The 17,348-nt window shown below is 40.0% G+C and overlaps 2 protein-coding genes across 2 annotated transcripts in view; both read left to right on the forward strand.

Annotated features, from left to right (window-relative positions):
• CCDC14 (coiled-coil domain containing 14) overlaps positions 1–13,891 on the forward strand; it is a 122,189-nt gene extending 108,298 nt beyond the window's left edge. The window contains exon 14 of the mRNA XM_058437416.1: positions 13,809–13,891. The gene's annotated coding sequence lies outside the window, so the exon portion shown is untranslated. The remainder of the gene's footprint in view (positions 1–13,808) is intronic.
• Positions 13,858–17,348, forward strand: part of MYLK (myosin light chain kinase) — a 226,436-nt gene continuing 222,945 nt past the window's right edge. The window contains exon 1 of the mRNA XM_032149992.2: positions 13,858–13,931. The gene's annotated coding sequence lies outside the window, so the exon portion shown is untranslated. The remainder of the gene's footprint in view (positions 13,932–17,348) is intronic.

Below are 17,348 nucleotides of genomic sequence, written 5' to 3' on the forward strand. Positions count from 1 at the left end.
GTGAGCTGTGATTGCACCACTGCACTCCAACCTGAGCAACAGAGTGAGACCTTGTCTCAAAAAAACAAAACTAAACTAAAACTCAAAAGGTCCTCGTGTCTATTTCCCCAGCATTGTCAACCTTGAACTCTGTCCCTGAGGTGGATGGACTCCTGACATGTCCTTGTGGTAAATATTTCCTGGGTATAAATGATGCTACTAGTCTTTGTGTCCTGGATGTCTCATCTGCCCTGTTTTAGAACACTCCTAGAGGGCACCAGTCTCTCTGCAAAGTCTTCTTTATTCCAATGTCATGGGTCATTCGGTACTCACCTAAGACCTAGAGATCTTAGAGTTGGAATGGACCCTAACAGAGTGCCCTGTGCAGCCCCTTTCCACAGGGAGGTCAGTCCTCTGGAGGACAGGCTGAGGATCTCAGTGAGCAAAAAGGACTAGAACCCAGAAGTTTGCTTCCTAGGATTATCTTTGCTCTCACCTCATTGTCTCTTATAATAAAGGCAAAACAGACTGAATACCCTCTCTTATTTGTTTGTTTGCTTTGAAAACTAGTGGAGAGGTCAGGCACTGTGGCTCATGCCTGCAGTGCCAGCTACTAAGGTGGCAGAGGCAGGAGGATTGCTTGAGGCCAGGAGTTCAAGGCTAAAGTGCACTATGATTGTACCTGTGAATAGCCACTGCGTGCTAGCTTGGGCAACACAGCGAGATCCTGTCTTTAAAAAACAAAACAAAACAAAAAAAAACTGAGGAGAAGAGTTATATATTACCCAGAAATGGTGACAGACACTGGAGCTGGAGCTATCAAGGTGAGGTTGGTGCATCTTTTTGTCTCTTTGCTTACAGACCTTCCTAGGATTAGATACTGTCTGCTTCTGAGGGAAGAGTGGGCTGGGTGCAGAGAGAACTAAGAGTTGTAGAATGTATGCCTGCCCCTCAGTCTTTATCACAACCCTCTGGAGAGGTCAATTGCTCCTGTCTTACAGATGAGGGAACAGGCTTGGAAAGGTTAAGTGACTTCCCTAAGGTAATAAAACTAACAGGTAGGTCTATATTTTAGGATTCTAAGAACTCATGACTAAGGAAGACCCCTGTGAAGGCAGGGAGGATGTATTCCCCAGAGCCAACTTTTACTCTTGGAAGAGCTGTGGCCGGGAATGATGTGGAACCTGAGCCAAGACAGAGCAGCTAGCCTAGGACAGGTTGAGGACAGATCCAGGGGGTGAGGATCAGGCCTGCCAGGGCTACATGCCACCATGGATTCCTCCCTCTGGAAAAGAAAGTTATGCAAGTTGGCTTCCTGCTCCTCCTACCCCTCATTCCTCTGTTCCATCCTAGCTTGGGGGCCCATGTCCACTAGCCTTCCTGGGAGGCCTCCCCCAAACCAAGGTCCTTGCTTTGTCTCTGTTTAATAGGTATGGGAGAGGCTTATGTGACTAAAGAGGACACCTCAGAGCTTGGTCAAGATAGGTGTGTGAGAGTAAACTCAATCATTATGTGAATGTGGTTGTTGGCTGAACACAGAGCATAAACCTAGAAGATTTGTGGGAGCAAGGAGGGAAAGTGCCTTTTGAGAGAGGTCTCCAAGGAGAATATGAGATTAGTTGAGGTTCAGTGAGTTCCTTTGTTGCTGACTCAAGAAGCATATTTGAAGGGATAAGCCCTCTCACTTAGAGCAGAAGCATCCCAGCCTTGTTGCCATAGTGACAGTGCTCAAACAGAGGCTTAAAAAACAGAAAACACCATGTCAGAGGGATTCCTTTGGAGCTATGATGCCCCAGTAGAGGTCCCAGCTATTGTGTGCTATGGAAGAGAGGGGCAGGGAATTTGAATAGTTCCCCTTCCTTCCTGTTTCTTGCTGTGGGGCTTTTGTTTTGGTCTTTCTCTCTGGACTGATATGGCCTTTGGAAAGGGATGTGTCTCTGCAGAAGGAACCAGTCTTCTTTTAAACCTATGTCAGAAGTTGGAGGCATCTCCCTTTTTCAGGCCCTTTTCTTTCTTGGTTATGCTGGCTGTTAACTTGCCATTCTGGAATGTAGCGGAGTTTTCTGTAAAGCCAGCCACCTTACCCCTATTCCTATTAGAACATGAATCTGTTTGCAGCAAGCTACATATATAGTCCCTTGTCCTGCTCCCTAGGTTGGATGCTCTTAAGCCTGGATGTTCATTCTTATCTCATAGAGGAAGGATGAAAGGGCCCTTACAACCAGACAGACTTGTGAGATGTGGTCACTAGTCACTTGGCTTATCTGGCCTCTTTAAACTGTACCCCAATTTGCAAGGACATATTAAAATATATGATTATTTCTCCTAATCTGTCTGATTTCATTGTTTCCGGTATTTTTGACATCTGGTCTTCTGCATCTCTGCTTTGACAACATGGTTTAGACTTTGGTTTGCTTTGACCCATGGACTGGTGAGACTTGAGCTATTGAATTACTGATAGCAGAGTTGTGAGGGGTGTGTTGATTCTGTTACTCCTTCTGTTTCCAGGTTCCTGCCTGATAAGCTGTATTCCACACTATCCAAAGATCATACCTTAAGCCTCAGCAAGCCCTCTGTCTTAAATATCAGAGTGTATGGGTTCTGTACCTTGTCAGATCCAACATGGTGTCTGTCCCAGCAGCACACTGGGAGCCAGCCAAATCTGGATTAGACATAGTCTTGCCTTAGGGCACTTGCAGTCTAGTGATAGAAGTGACGCTAGAAATGTAAGCACCTCAAAGGAGAGATCTTTGTCTATTTTGCTTTGTTCATTAATGTATCCCCTATGCTTAGAACAGTGACTGCTATGTAAGTATTTAATACAAATGTGTTGCATAAATGGACACAATGTCTATGAAAAATGTCAAAAGAGAAGTACAAATAAATAAGGCAGTTTCAGAGAGATAAGATATTGGCAGAGGAAATGAACAGACAAGTTGATCTTGTTTTTTGTTATTGACTATATGATTCTTTGGAATTTGTTGAAACTTGCATTATAGCCTTTTGAGTTTAATTTTTGAAAATATTTTCTATGTGTTTGAAAAGAGTAATGCATATTTTGTAATTATCAGACATAGGGTTCTATATATGTCTATTAGATTAAGCTTTTTTGCCCATGGTGACAAATTTGGGAGTTTTTACACAAATAGTTGTGAGATTGGATTAAATTGAGCAGAATTGGCCTGATTCTGAGCTGTTATATTGGAGATAGTTACTAGACCCCCATTTCTAAAACTGATGATGCCAGGGATATTCTCTACCTCTTTATCTCACTCCTGTTATTATTATGTAGTGATTCTCTTTCTGATTAATTAAAGTCTATTTTGTCTGATATTAATTTAGTTATTCCAACTCTTTTATGGTTAGTTTTTGCCTAACTTATTTTTTCATTTATTATTTTCAATGCCTTTGTGTTTTCTAGGTTCATCTTATGAATAGTATATAGGTGGAATATATAGCTATAGATATAGATAGATATTGTATATAATATTGTTTAATAATATTATCTGTCTTTTAATGGGTGAATTTGGTCCATTTATCTTTATTGTGATTTCTGATAAAGTTGGAGTTGGAGAGACATGAGTGTACCTGGATGGATGAATTGCTGATGGCCATGATGGGAGATAATCCACCACAACAGTATACCAGAAGATACCTAATAAATGTTAGTTCTCTTTTTTAACCCCTGTCTCTAGTCTCTTCCTAGTGGATATTTGGATGATTTAAGTAGATTTTTTCTGATTAGCTCCTTGGGTACAAATGTTATATCTTTCTGACACTCTCAGCCTCTCTAAACCCTAGCATTCTGACCTTGTAGGTGGTGTATAAAAGAACTGGATTGATTGTAGGGGGTTAAAGAGGGAGTGGGTGGAAAGGAAATTGTGGCAGGAGGTGTTGATGACTCATTGAAAACATATGAGTGGAAAGAAAGGCTAGAAATAGGATGGTAGCTAGAAAAGGGAGTAGGTCTCATTGTTGGTATTTTTAAGAGAGGATGTCTGAAGACAGAAAAAAAGGAACTGACAGAAAATGAGTGGTTGAAGGTATTAATGAAGCAAGGACTAAGCTATCACTTATCAGCTTCTTTAGAGTGAGAAGCAGTGAGAAAGGGATATACAGAAAAATATTTTTACATGGTATTCCATAGAAATATACATCTCTACTAAATTATTAGTGTAAACTATGTAAAGATAGGCAATATGATTTTTAAAATATAGATTAATCTCATACTTCCTTACCAAGCTCTTAATAAACATTAGTTAGGCCAACTGGATTTTCTGTCTCTACTATTTTATAGCACTAGGAAGAACTTTTAATTCATCAAGTCTATATTCCCATCTAAGATAGGAGACCTTTTATAGCATCCTTCACAGATAGTTGTCCAGGACCTTTTGAACACTTGTGGTTTTAAGAATCTACCACCTGAAATATGAAGCTGCTGCCTTTGTCCAGAGGTCCGGTAGTATGAAGCTCCTCTTTTATTCAGTAGAAATCTGCCTATATGTAACAAGCTCTTTCTGGAACAGCATATCATGAATATAATTTCATTATATGTTTGAGGTCTCCACCACGTATCTGTTTCTTTGTACTCCATCTTCTAACATTACCTGAGACCTGTCTCGTAAGAGGACTTCTGGATCCCCAAGAAACTTTTGCCTTTTTAAAACAAGGAATTCCAGTTTTTTGCATTCAGACTAAAGAAGTCGCCCAGAACCATGAATGAAAATGGTATTTTGTCTGATTTTTAAATATCTAATAAAATGATTATATAGTTTTTTTTCTTTGTTACTAAGTTGGTACTGTAAATTACACTGATTTTCAGTTGTTGAACCAGCCTTACATTTTCAGGATAAACCACACAGAATAATAATATATTTTTTTCAAAATATATTGCTGAATTTGATTTACCAATATTTTGTTGAGGATGTTTGTGTTTATATTCATGAATAATACTGGTCCATGGTTTTCTTTTTTTATAATGTCTTTTATCTTATTTTCATACCAAGTAATGTTGGTCACATAAAATTTCTTTAATTGAGGTTCTCTATTTCTTCTTGTGGGAATTTTGGTAGTTTGTGTCTTTCAATGAATTTTTGTATTTTATCTAAGTTGTCAAGTTTTTATATTATGACATAGATTTGTTTTATATATATATATATAGAGAGAGAGAGACTTGTTCTATATATATAGATTCATATATATACATAAAATGTCTGTAGGATTTGTAGTAATGTTCTCTATTTTGTTCCTGAGATTTATTTTTGTACCATCTTTCTTTTTTTCCTGATCAGCCTGACTACAGGCTTACCAATTTTATTGATCTTTCCAAAAACCAAACTTTTGGCTTCATTGATTTTCTTTATTTCTTTTCATTGTTATTGATTTCTGCTTTTATCTCTATTATTTCCTTCTTTCTGAGAAATTTGGTTTTCATTTGTTCTTTTTCTAGTTTATTCTAAAGTAGAAGCTTAGATCACTGAGTTAATTCTTTCCTTCTTTACTAATATAAGCACTTAAAGCTACACATTTTCTTCTGACCTTTTCCTGCATCCCCCCCAAATTTGACATATTGTGCCTTTTATGTCCATTCCATTTGAAATATTTTCAAATATTCATTGTGACTTCTTTTTTGAACTGTGAGTTATTTGGAAATGTGTTGTTTAATCTGCAAGCATTTTAGGAATTTGTTAGATACCTTCCTGTTACTAAGTTTTAGTTTAATTTCATAATGATCAGAGAATATTTCTATGTGGTTTCACTTCTTTTAATTTGATTCAGGTTTGTTTAGTAGCCCAGAATATGGTCTATCTTGATAAATTTTTCATATGCATTTGAAAACAATGTGTATTTTGCATTTGTTGGGTTGAGTGTCAATTCAGTCAAGTTGGTTGATAGTGGTGTTCACCTTTCTAAATCCTTACTTATTTTCTGTGTACTTGTTTTATCAATTACTGAGAGAGGAGTGTTGAAATCTCTAACTACAACTGCGGATTTTCCTAGTTCTCCTTTCAGGCCTAAGACTTTTTGGATAATGTATTTTGGAACCCTGTGTTAGATGTGTACACATTTAGGAGTGTTACATTTCCTTAGTGAATTGATCCTTTTATCTTTATGAAATTACTCTCTTTATCCCTGGTAATATTCCTTTTCCTGAAATCTACTTTGTCTGATATTAATATAGCCATTTCAGTTTTCTTTTGATTAGTGCTTACATTTATATCTTTTTCCGTTGTTTTATTTTTAACCCATTTCTGTCTTTATATTCAAGGTGAGCTTTTTTTGTGGATAGCATATAATTGGGTATTACTTTTTTATACAATCTAAAAATCTTTAATTCATGTACTTAGGCCATTTATAATTAATGCAATTATTGATATGATTGGATTAAAACTACCATAAATATTTTTTGTTTCATCTTTTTCTTGTCCCTTTTATCCTCTTTTTCTGCTTGCCTTTGTATTTATTGAGATTTGTTTGTTTGTTTTGTTTTGTTTAATGTGGAGTCTCACTCTGTTGCCCAAGCTGGAGTGCAGTGGCGCGATCTTGCTCACTGCAACCTCCACCTCCCAAGTTCAAGCAATTCTCCTGCCTCATCCTCCCAAGTAGCTGGGACTACAGGCACGTGCCACCATGCCTGACTAATTTTTATATTTTTAGTAGATGGGGTTTCACCATGTTGGCCAGGCTGGTCTCAAACTCCTGACCTCAGTTGATCTGCCTGCCTCAGCCTCCCAAAGTGCTGGGATTACAGGCATGAGCCACCACATCCAGCTGAGAATTTTTATTATTTCATTTTATCTCCACTATTGGCTTATTATTATACTTCTTTTTAAAAATGTAATGTGTGCTCTAGTGTTTACAACATATATCTTTCATCTCACAGTCTACCTTCCAATTATATCACTTCATGTATAGTATAAAAACCTTAGAATATTATACTCCAAGTTCTTCCTTCTCAAGTCTTGTGCTGTTGTTGTTATGCATTTTTCTTTTACATATCCTATAAACCCATAGTGCATTACTACTATTTTTACTTTAAAAAGTCAATTATCTTTTAGAGCAATTAAACATTTTTTTAAATGTCTTTTATATTTACCTTCATTTTAACCATTTCTGGAGATCTTAGTTTATTTGTTTGGATTCAAATTCTGTCTGACATATCCCTTCTGCCTGAAGAAGTTTCTTTACTAGTTCTCATTGTGCAACTTTGTTAATAATGCATTCTCTCAGCTTTTCATTTAGTTTCCAAAGTCTGTATTTTTCTTTTATTTTTGAGAAATATTTTCAGGAGTATGGAATTCTGGATTGACAGGGTTCTTTCTTTCAGTACCTTTAAGATTTCCTTTGTTGTTTTTCTGGTTTGCACTTTTTCAGATGAGAAGTATGCTTTCATGTATTCCCTCACCCTATCTGCCTTTAAGATTGTTTCTTTCCCTTTGATTTTCAGCCGCTTGAAGATTATATGCCTAGGTATGTTGGATTGTTTTCGTTTGTATTTATACTGCTTGGAGTTCTCTGAGATTTTTGGATTTGTAGTTTGATGTCTTTCATTATTTTTGGAAAATGCTTAATTATTATGTAAGTATTTCTTCTGACTCATCCTCTAGTTCTTCTCTTTCTGAGATTCCAATTATATGCATATTAGACCATTTGATATTATTCCATAGCTTTTAGATTCTTTGTTTTCTTTTTCCCCCTATTCTTTTATTTCTTTGTGTTTTAGTTTGGATAACTTCTGTTGACTCATCTTAAAAATCACTGATGTTGTTTCCCCAGTTGTGTTGAGTGTGCTTGTGAGCCTTTTGAAGGCATCCTTAATCCATGGAAACAGAAAGTAGACTATTGGTTGCCTAGGGTTGGGAAACCTTAGGGTAGGTTATGGGAAGCAACTGTGAATAGATATGGCATTTCTTTTACAGGTGATGCAAGTGCACTAAATTCATTGAGGTGATGGCTGCACAACTCTTTGACTATACTTAGAAAGCATTGATTTGAAGACTTTAAATTGTATGGTATATGAATTATATCTCAATAGAGCATATATATTATTTATACATATATATATATATATATACAGAGAAACAACTTCATGTTTTATGTTCAAAGGCTACATTGATAAAACTCTGGTAGGAATCAGGAAGGAGCAAGACATCTTACTGATGGTGCTGAAGGGTGTATAGAACAAAAATAATTCTGAAGGAGATGTTATAGGCTGGGCACAGTGGCTCACACTTGTAATCCCAGCACTTTGGGAGGCCAAGGTGGGTGGATCGGTCAGGAGTTTGAGACCAGCCTGACCAACATGGTAAAACCCTGTCTCTACTAAAAGTATAAAATTAGCCAGGCATGGTGGTACATGCCTGTAACCCAGCTACTCAGGAGGCTGAGGCAGGAGAATTACTTGAACCCAGGAGGTAGAGGTTGCAGTGAGCTGAGATCACACTATTGCACTCCAGCCTGGGCAAAAAGAGCGAAACTCCATCTCAAAAAAATAAAAAGAAATGTTACTATAACTGAAGCTGGTGGAAGGATAGGAATTATTATTTTGTCCCGTGTTACATACTTGATTCTAAGTGTTGGAAAATGACTCTGTTAAGTAGTAAGTGTTCTTAATTAGTCCATGTCTTTATTTTTCCATGTGTTTTGTAATTTATAGTTATTAGCCTTATAAATTTTAAAAGTTCCAAGTCATCCTGATGCTTTGAGTGCTACCTAGTGGTCAAACTCCTCTCTACTGTGTGTCCTTGGACACCCGACCCACCAGGTACTAGTGTTATCTGGTAGTGATACTGTTGAATTTTAATGATCTGGCTGACAGTTTCCATATTACCTCCTTCTGTTATAAAACAAAATACAAGTAGGCCTGTGGAGAGTTCTCCAAACTGAGAATTTTAGGACAGCTTTCCTACAGGAGGTTCACTAAGAAATCCACAAACGTCATGTGGTAGCCTAGCAGGTGCTCCTTATATGCAGGAAAGATACCCATGCCCTGGAGTGTTGTATGTTTCCAGACACTCAGAACACTTCTAAGTGTTTCTTGATGTTTCTGGTATGGAATAACCCCCAAAATATGTTAAGCAAAATAAAGCAAGGTGTAGAAGAGTGTGTATAATATGTTATTATTTGTATTTAAGAAAAAGTGGGTATAAAAATACACATGTATTTTCAAAACTTATCTCTAGAAGATGCTGATTACAAGGCTGATTCTGGAAGAGAAGTTGGTGCTGGATACCTAGGAGCTGGGTACCTGGAAGCAGGTGTGGGTGAAAGACATTTCACTATATACTTCTATATCTTTTCAGTTGAAGGGGCAAGGGAAAACTTCTCCTTTGCCCTCTGAAGGTTCACTAAACATCAAATGACAAAAGGTGGATTAATAGTAGAAAAGGCACATAAATTTATTTGATCATAGTTTTCCATGACATGGGAGCCTTCAGAATGAAGACACAAAGATACAAAGGAAACCGTTCATTTTTATGCTTAGGTTCAATAAACTGTGGACAACTGTGTAAAAATATGATTGGACAAAAAGGGTATAATCTAATGCTAATAGACTGAGTAGGGAAACTCAGCAAGGCCTTTCTGTTTGTATTCCTGCTTTCTGTGCAGCATTTCTTCCTTCTGATGGGGCAAGACTCTCTCTGGAATGGGGCTCTTATGACCTACAGTCAAACAAGGTAGGTCAGATAATTTCTTTATGGCCAGTTTTTACACAGAAAGGCCAGGGGGAGAAGTTAGAGTAATATTTTTAGGTTTCATGGCTGGCTTTAAGGAAAAGGGGTTCTGGTTTCTATAACCTGCCTTGGGGAAGAGGGATTCTAGTGTCCTTGGAGGAGAATGAGTAGCCAGAGACAGGAGGGAAGGAGAAGGTCAGAGAGAAACTTTTGCTTCTGAGGCTGCTTCTGAAGCCTTCATTTTGGGGTATTGTTTTCTGAGCCCCAAAACAATTTCAAACCATATAACTGTATTTGCTATTTAAACAGGAATACAAGTTAAATTAAAACAAAATCTTCCTAGGATGGTTAATCAAACTTGAAGCTCAGATTGGCCCTTGATAATTTATTCTTTGTCCTTATTTCTCATCCCTGGGGTCTTCTGTCTTCAGGTCTTCCACCCCTGATCAGTTGCCTGCCACAGACATATTGAAATATTCCCCTCCATCTCTGAGCCTAATGGAAACTCTACACAGGGATGAAGCAGGATTTCTAAAATCTCTCTTGTGACTGATTGCCATATTGAACCTCAGGCTTTCTAGACCAGTGGTTCTCAACCTTGAGCCTGCATCAGAGTCACCTGGAGGACTTGTCAATACGCAGGTTTCTCAGCCCCACACCCAGAGTTTCTGATTCAGCAGGTCTGGGGTAGGACCCAATAATCTGCATTTCTAACAAGTTCCCAGGTGATGCTAATTAGGGACCACACTTTGAGAAACACTGCTCTATTCTAAAATAGTTTCTCCTATGATGGATTGATGTGTAGTTTTTGTGTTCCAGTTGTGTCTTCATTTAGACATATAAAGAAAAGGAGAGCTATGTTCCTTTCCATGGGTGTGCTTATAGTGCATCATTGCCTGGCTCTCTGTGCAGCCAACAGTGCCTTTCAGGCTCATTATGCCTCATAAGACAATATGCACTTTACCACCAGCAGAGCTGACACATCAGAAACCTGGCATCCTCCTTCATCTCTACTTCCTAGAGCAGACATTCTTGTAGTCACTGCCGTCAACTCCCTGTAAAGACTTAATTGGTATTTTAGAGGAGGCACTAGAAGAGTCATGCTAATTACTGATTTCCCTTCCAGTGTTTCTCTCCAGGGGTGCTATTAGCATTTTAGGCAGGACAAAATGATTTATAATGCTCTTTATAATGAGCATTCTATTTAATGTAGGACATTCAGCTCCTTTCCCTTGTTCTCAAGTCGTTATGACAGTCAGTAATCCCACTGCACATCCCAATGCTCCCTCAATCCCCCTAACACTTAACCCCCGTGCAACCTGCCTGTACCACCTTTACCCACTTGCATTCCCACCTCCAGGATGGGTGATGAGGACAACTCAACTTTCCATTGAGAACCACCAAGACCTTTATTAAATTACCTGTCCAGACCTTTGCTTTAGATCCCTGCAAAAATCCCAAGGCATATTTTATTATTTTCCTTTTTATCAAACGTTGATATTAAAAAGTTACCAAACTCTGGCTGGGCACAGTAGCTCACACCTGTAATCCCAGCACTTTGGGAGGCTGAGGCATGTGGATCGCTTGAGGTCAGGAGTTCAAGACCAGCCTAGCCAATATGGTGAAACCCCATCTCTACTAAAAATACAAAAATTAGCAGGACATGGTGGAGTGCACCTGTAGTCCCAACTACTTGGGAGGCTGAGGCACAAGAATCACTTGAACATGGGAGGCAGAGGTTGCAGCGAGCTGAGATTGCGCCACTGCACACCTGAGCCTGGGCGACAGAGCGAGACCCTGTCTCTAAAAAACAACAAACAAACAAACAAACAAAAACCAGTAATGAAATGCTGAATGTTTCCTTTTGAAAACGCTGTTAGTAGAATTGTTCAGTGCTCTCTCTGGAGAGAGACCTTTTGGAGATTAGCACTGGAGGGCCCTGTTACCTGATGAAGTGGCTTCGTGTCCTCATCTGACAAGTGGAACTGTGTGACCTGTACTGTTTCCTTTTTTGCCATGAGCATCAGGGAACTCAGGGATCGATGTAATGCTTGATAGGGTTGCAAAATTAGCTTAGAAAATCATTTTGCCTATATTATCAGCTTTTATATAGTTTTAATTTTTAAATAATTAACAGCTTTATTTTTTGTTTTCTTGTGAGTGGCTTCTAATTATTTGAGAAGCAGGAGAGTATTAAGTGTCTGTGGTGCAGGTGAGTTGTGAAATAATAGTCAGATGTGGCCTAATCAGCTGGGCAAAAGAATGGGAATGACAGAGCACCAGGGGCCTCCCATGTGCATGGGGCAGGGTAGTGAACTGAGGATAGGAAGAGCAGCAGGTTTGGAGGCTCCTCTGGCTGGTAGAAAGTGGAAGGGGGCTGGTAAGAATGAAGGGCCAAGTGTGCTCACTGGAGATGGGGTTGAGGTTAAGGAACTAAGAAGCGATAGGTAGCCCTAAACCCTTACCAGAGATGGATATACATTGAGGGGGGGTGGCAGCAGATGTCCTGAGCTTGACCTTTCTCTTCAAGGTCAAGAGAAGTCCTGCTGGGATTGCCTCGATTAGTTTATGAGACATGAGGAAACCATTCCTTATAGAAACACCTGTTCTGCTTTAGCTCTCATTTGGTCCTGTGGCCAAACAGATTACAGGGAGCAACTGGGTGCAGACAAGGCTGGCATTCCTGAAATGAACTTTCTGCTGACACTTCCTGTCCAGGTGGAAAAGAGCATCTGGCTGTGGGACTGTAATGGGTGGGAATTCCACCTCATCCTGCCCCTTCTTTGAGAGCTGGGTCTCTCCCATTTCCTTTTCAAAGTTTCCCTCAAAGTGTCAGGGGAAGCCACAACCCTAAACTCAAGATTTCTACTCTCTCTGTCTCCTTTGTGATTTATTAAGGGATTGTGTAAGGACTTTTTCAGTCTGGAACTCCTGCTGAATGCTGTCTTAGTCTATCTGTGCTGCTATGACAAAATACCTGAGGCTGGGTGATTTACAAATAGTAGAAGTTTTTTCCTCACAGTTCTGGAAAATGGAAGTCCAAGATCAAGACACCAGCAGATTTGGTGTCTTGTTTGGGCTGTTTTCTGCTTCCAAGATGGTGCCAAGTTGCTTCGTCCTCACTTGGCAGAAGGCAGAAGAGCAAAAAAGGGCCTCAGCAGTTCACTCCAGCCCCTTTATAAGGTTGCTGATCCTATTCTCGAGGGCTCTGCCCTCCTGACTTAATCACCTCCTAAAGGTCCTACCTCTTAATACTGTCACATCAGGGATTAAGATTCAACATAAATTTTGGGAGGGAACAGAAGACATTCAAAAACAGCAAATGCCATTGTGAGGGCTTGATTTCCTTTGGATTTTCAAACTGTCCTTTTCAAGTTAACACACCATCTGGAAGAGTAGCTTATGGAGGGCTCTGAAATAAGTTATTTGTCCCTCTGAGGAAATGGAATTGCTACTTACTGTAGGTATTTGTTTCTGTCTTAAGAAGTGAGATTTGCCCTCAGAGGAAAACAAAATTTCTGAAGGGAGGAGAAGGGGGAACTTCAGGAGCCTGGGCCAGGCTGAGTCAGGGGGTCCCGTGTTCTGCCTTGAGTGGTGCTGGGGGAACAGAGCATATCGGCCCAGCCCTGAGACAGTGAAGGTAGGAGAGACACTCCTCTAGAAGCACAGTTCTCTCCCATGGTGTCGGTGTTTTTTTTCCTGCCCTGTCAGCCCTTTATTCCCCTGGCCATGTCACCAAAGCCAGATCCCTGATAGCCAGGAGCCAGCTCCCTCCAGAAGGCCCCAACAGCCACCTACCTGCACTGCCTTTCACCTGCAGGAAGGCAGCTCCCATGGCCTTCCTCCCTCATCCCTACCAGGGCCTCTCCCTAGACCGTGCAACCTACCCTGAGTACCACCCTCATGGTTCCGCGTCTGTCCTCTGTGGGGGAAGAAACTACCTCGTTCTGGTTCTCCTTGTAACTATTGTTCCCGAACTCTAAATGTATAACCCCCCCCACAAGGTAATAAAAGCCACCCATCGTCACTGTTGGGACGCTTCCCTATTTCTACATAGCCTGTCCCAGAGTGATGTACTCCTCCCAGCCGCTCCCACATCCCTTTTGCGTGTCTGTCTCTGATTTGGCTTTCCTTTCCTCCTTCCCACCCACCCAGGTGGCTCCCGGCTGCCTCTGCTGCAGTTCAGAGCAACTTCAGGAGCTTCCCAGCTGAGAGCTTCAGGCCGCCTTCCCTGTCCCACTGGCCCAGTTGCCACAACAAACAACAGAGAAGACGGTGGTGAGTGAGCAGAGTTTACATTATGCTGTTGACCATTCCTCCTCAGTCCACCCTGGGGAGGCTGCAGAGATGGGAGCTGTGTATCTTTCTAGGTGCCCAGAAGAGACTGCTGCCCCCAAGGTGAGATGGCACCTGGCCAGCTGCCCAGGCAGGTAGGAGTGAAGGCAGTATGCTGTAGCATTGTCTGTTGATCTTGGCTTAGCTGGTCAGAATTCTTGAACTGGCGAAGGTGGTGGGAATCATCACTGGAACTAGCCAGGAAACAAGATTAAGGGCCTGCGGGGTGCCCTGGCTGCTGCTAGAAACTGTTCACACTGCACGCTGTGGTACTCCATCCTTCCAAGCTGGCTGAAACTTTCTCCTCCTGCTGCTCCAGGAGGCTGCTCTGACTAACTCTGGTTTTGATTTCTCCATTGACTCCATGGTTCTTTGGCAAGCAGGCATTGTTGGGAATGGAACACAGGTGGAACTTTGTGTTACCTGGACCCATAACCATAGCTAGTTCTGTGGGATTGAGCAGCTTCCAGAGCACTGTCCACAACCTGGTCACCTGCACTCTGTTTGGTGAGAAATCCTTTGTGACAATAGGTGTAGATTGAGCTTGTTTAACAAAGACAGTGCCTTCTTTGGGCAGCTATACAATAGTAAATATTTTAAATAATATTCCAAAATGTAGGTGATCGTTTGGGATTTCATATGTGTAATTTGGGGCTTAGGGTGTTTCCATTGCTTTCTGCAGCTTTAGCAGTGAGGAAGGTGGTTTCCCGCTGCTGCCCTTGATGCCCTCCTTAGGCTCTAACTACTATAGTACTTCAGGGGTCCTCAGCTAACATCAGCCTGGGGTGAGGGTGTCAGTTAACTCTCAGTGCAGAGGAGGCTGGCAGGGCCAAAACCAAAACCAGTGAAACAAAGAAAGTGAGAAGGTTGGTGGGTGGTGGACATGGGGAGGCATGAATTAATAACAGGAAGTGTGGTCTGTGATTTCAAAAAAATAATACTGATTATTTCCCCCATGGTGCTAAACCTGCTTTGAACTATGACCCCATCATTGACTTGAGGGAACAGCTTCTTAGACTACTTTAAAAGACATATCGAAGTATGTAGGGCCTGCTCTTTTGTTAAGGAAATAAATCCCATAACATTAAAGGAATTTTTTAAAAAGTGACTATGAGGTTTGACTCTAAAATGGCTGATAAAGGGAAAAGCAGTGTCCTACTACTGCCTGAAAGAAAACACAGCACATGTGGCTCAGATGGGGGCTTTATTTTAGGATTTGTAGGAGGCTGGACCAAAGCGAACACTGAACATATAAGCAAGGTGTCCTTTAAAGGAAAGCCTTAAGGCTTTTCACACTGTGAAGCACCATAGGTAGAAGATCAAAGGATGCACAAAATAATACAAGTCCCTTTATTTTAAAGGCACATCTGCCTGGCCAAAAGTCAGGATGAAAGTAGTGCCTCTGGTACTGGTGAGCGGGCTATGCCAGAAGCCCTCTTTGTTTAGTCACCTACTTTATGCTGTGACAGGGACATTTGCAATGAGGAAAAGAAGTAAATAAAAACAAGATAAAACTTCAGTTTTAAAGCCTAGGGGCACATGACACAATAGGACTCACCCAGTATTCCTTTCATCACATCATTTGGGCCATGTGAGCAAAGCTCTTGAGACACATCTGGTCAGTGCAAAGGCAGTCTAGAACTCATGCCTTTCTCTGTGAGTCCCTTAAAGTCTGAGCCAATGGGACACATAGGTAATACAGGACTCCTTAGCAAGATGTAAACATTTTTTAAATTTAATTTAATTTTTAAAAATTTACAAATAATAGTTGTGCATATTCATGGAGTACATAGTGATGTTTTGATACAATTAATATATGGTGATCAGATCTGGGCAATTAGCATATCCATCATTGCAAACATTTATCATTTCTTTATGTTTGAAACGTTCAATATCCTCTTCTACCTATTTGAAACTATATAATATATTATTGTTAACTATAGTCATCCTACCATGGTATAGAACAGTAGAACTTATTCTTTTTATCTAGCTGTAATTTTGTATCCTTTAGAAATCTCTCCCTATCCCACCCTTCTTCCTGCCCTTCCCAGTCTCTAGTATCCTCTGTTCTACTTTTTTACTTCTTTGAGATCAACGTTTTTTGGCTTTCACATATGAATGAGAACACACCGTGTCTAACTTTCTGTTCCTGGCTTATCTCACTTGATATAATGTCCTCCAGTTCTATCCGTGTTGCCGCGAATGGCAAGATTCATTCTTTTTTATGGCTGAATAGTATTCCATTATGTATCTATACAACATTTTATTTATCCATTCATCTTCTGTTGGATACCTACGTTGATCCCATATCTTGGCTATTGTAAATAGTGCTGCAGTAGACATGGGGATACAGACGTCTCTTTGATATGATTTCCTTTTTTCCTTTGGATAAATTTCCAGTAGTAGAATTGCTGGATCATATGGTTGTTTTGTTTTTAGTTTTGGAAAAACCTCTATACTGGTTTCCATAGTTGCTATACCAGTTTATATTCCCACCAAGAGTATATGAGTTTCCTTTTCTCCTCATCCTTGCCAGCATTTGTTGTTTGTCTTTTTGAAAATTAGCCATTCTAACTCGGATAAGATGATACCTCATTGTGGTTTTGATTTGTATTTCCCTGATGATTAGTGATGTTGGGCATTTTTCCATATCTTTGTTGGCAATTTATATTTCTTCTTTTGAGAAATGTCTGTTCATATCATTTGCCCATTTTCTAATCAGATTGTTTTTCTGCTGTTGAATTGAGTTCCTTGCATATTCTGGATATTAATCCCCTGTCAGGTGAGTAGTTTGCAAATATTTTCTCCCATCCTGTAGGTTTTTTCACTATTTGTTTTCTTTGCTTCCTTTGCTATGCAGAAACATTTTCATTTGATATAATACTATTTGTTTATTTTTGCTTTTGTTCCCTGTGCTTTTGAGGTCTTATTCATTAAATATTTTCCCAGACCAATGTTCTGAGGCATTTTCCTTATGTTTTCTTCTAGTAATTTTATCATTTCAGGTCTTACATTTAGGTATTTCATCCATTTTGAATTGATTTTTGTATAGGATGAGCGGTGGGGGGTCTAATTTTATTCTTCTGCATTTGGATATCCAGTTTCCCCAGCACCATCTATTCAAGAGAGTATCCTTTTCCCAAAGATGTTCTCGGTACCTTTGTCAAAAATCAACTGGCCGTACCTATGTGGATTAATTTCTGGGTTCTCTATTTGTTCCATTGGTCTATGTGTCTGTTTTTATGCTAATACCATGCTGTTTGGGTTACTACAGGTTTGTAGTATATTTTGAGGTCTGGTAGTGTGATATCCCCAGCTTTGTCATTTTTGGTCAGGACTGCTTTGGCTATTTAGGGCCTT

Source organism: Hylobates moloch, unplaced genomic scaffold (genome assembly GCF_009828535.3).
Source record: "Hylobates moloch isolate HMO894 unplaced genomic scaffold, HMol_V3 SCAFFOLD_4, whole genome shotgun sequence".
NCBI classification, from domain to species: Eukaryota; Metazoa; Chordata; class Mammalia; order Primates; family Hylobatidae; genus Hylobates; species Hylobates moloch.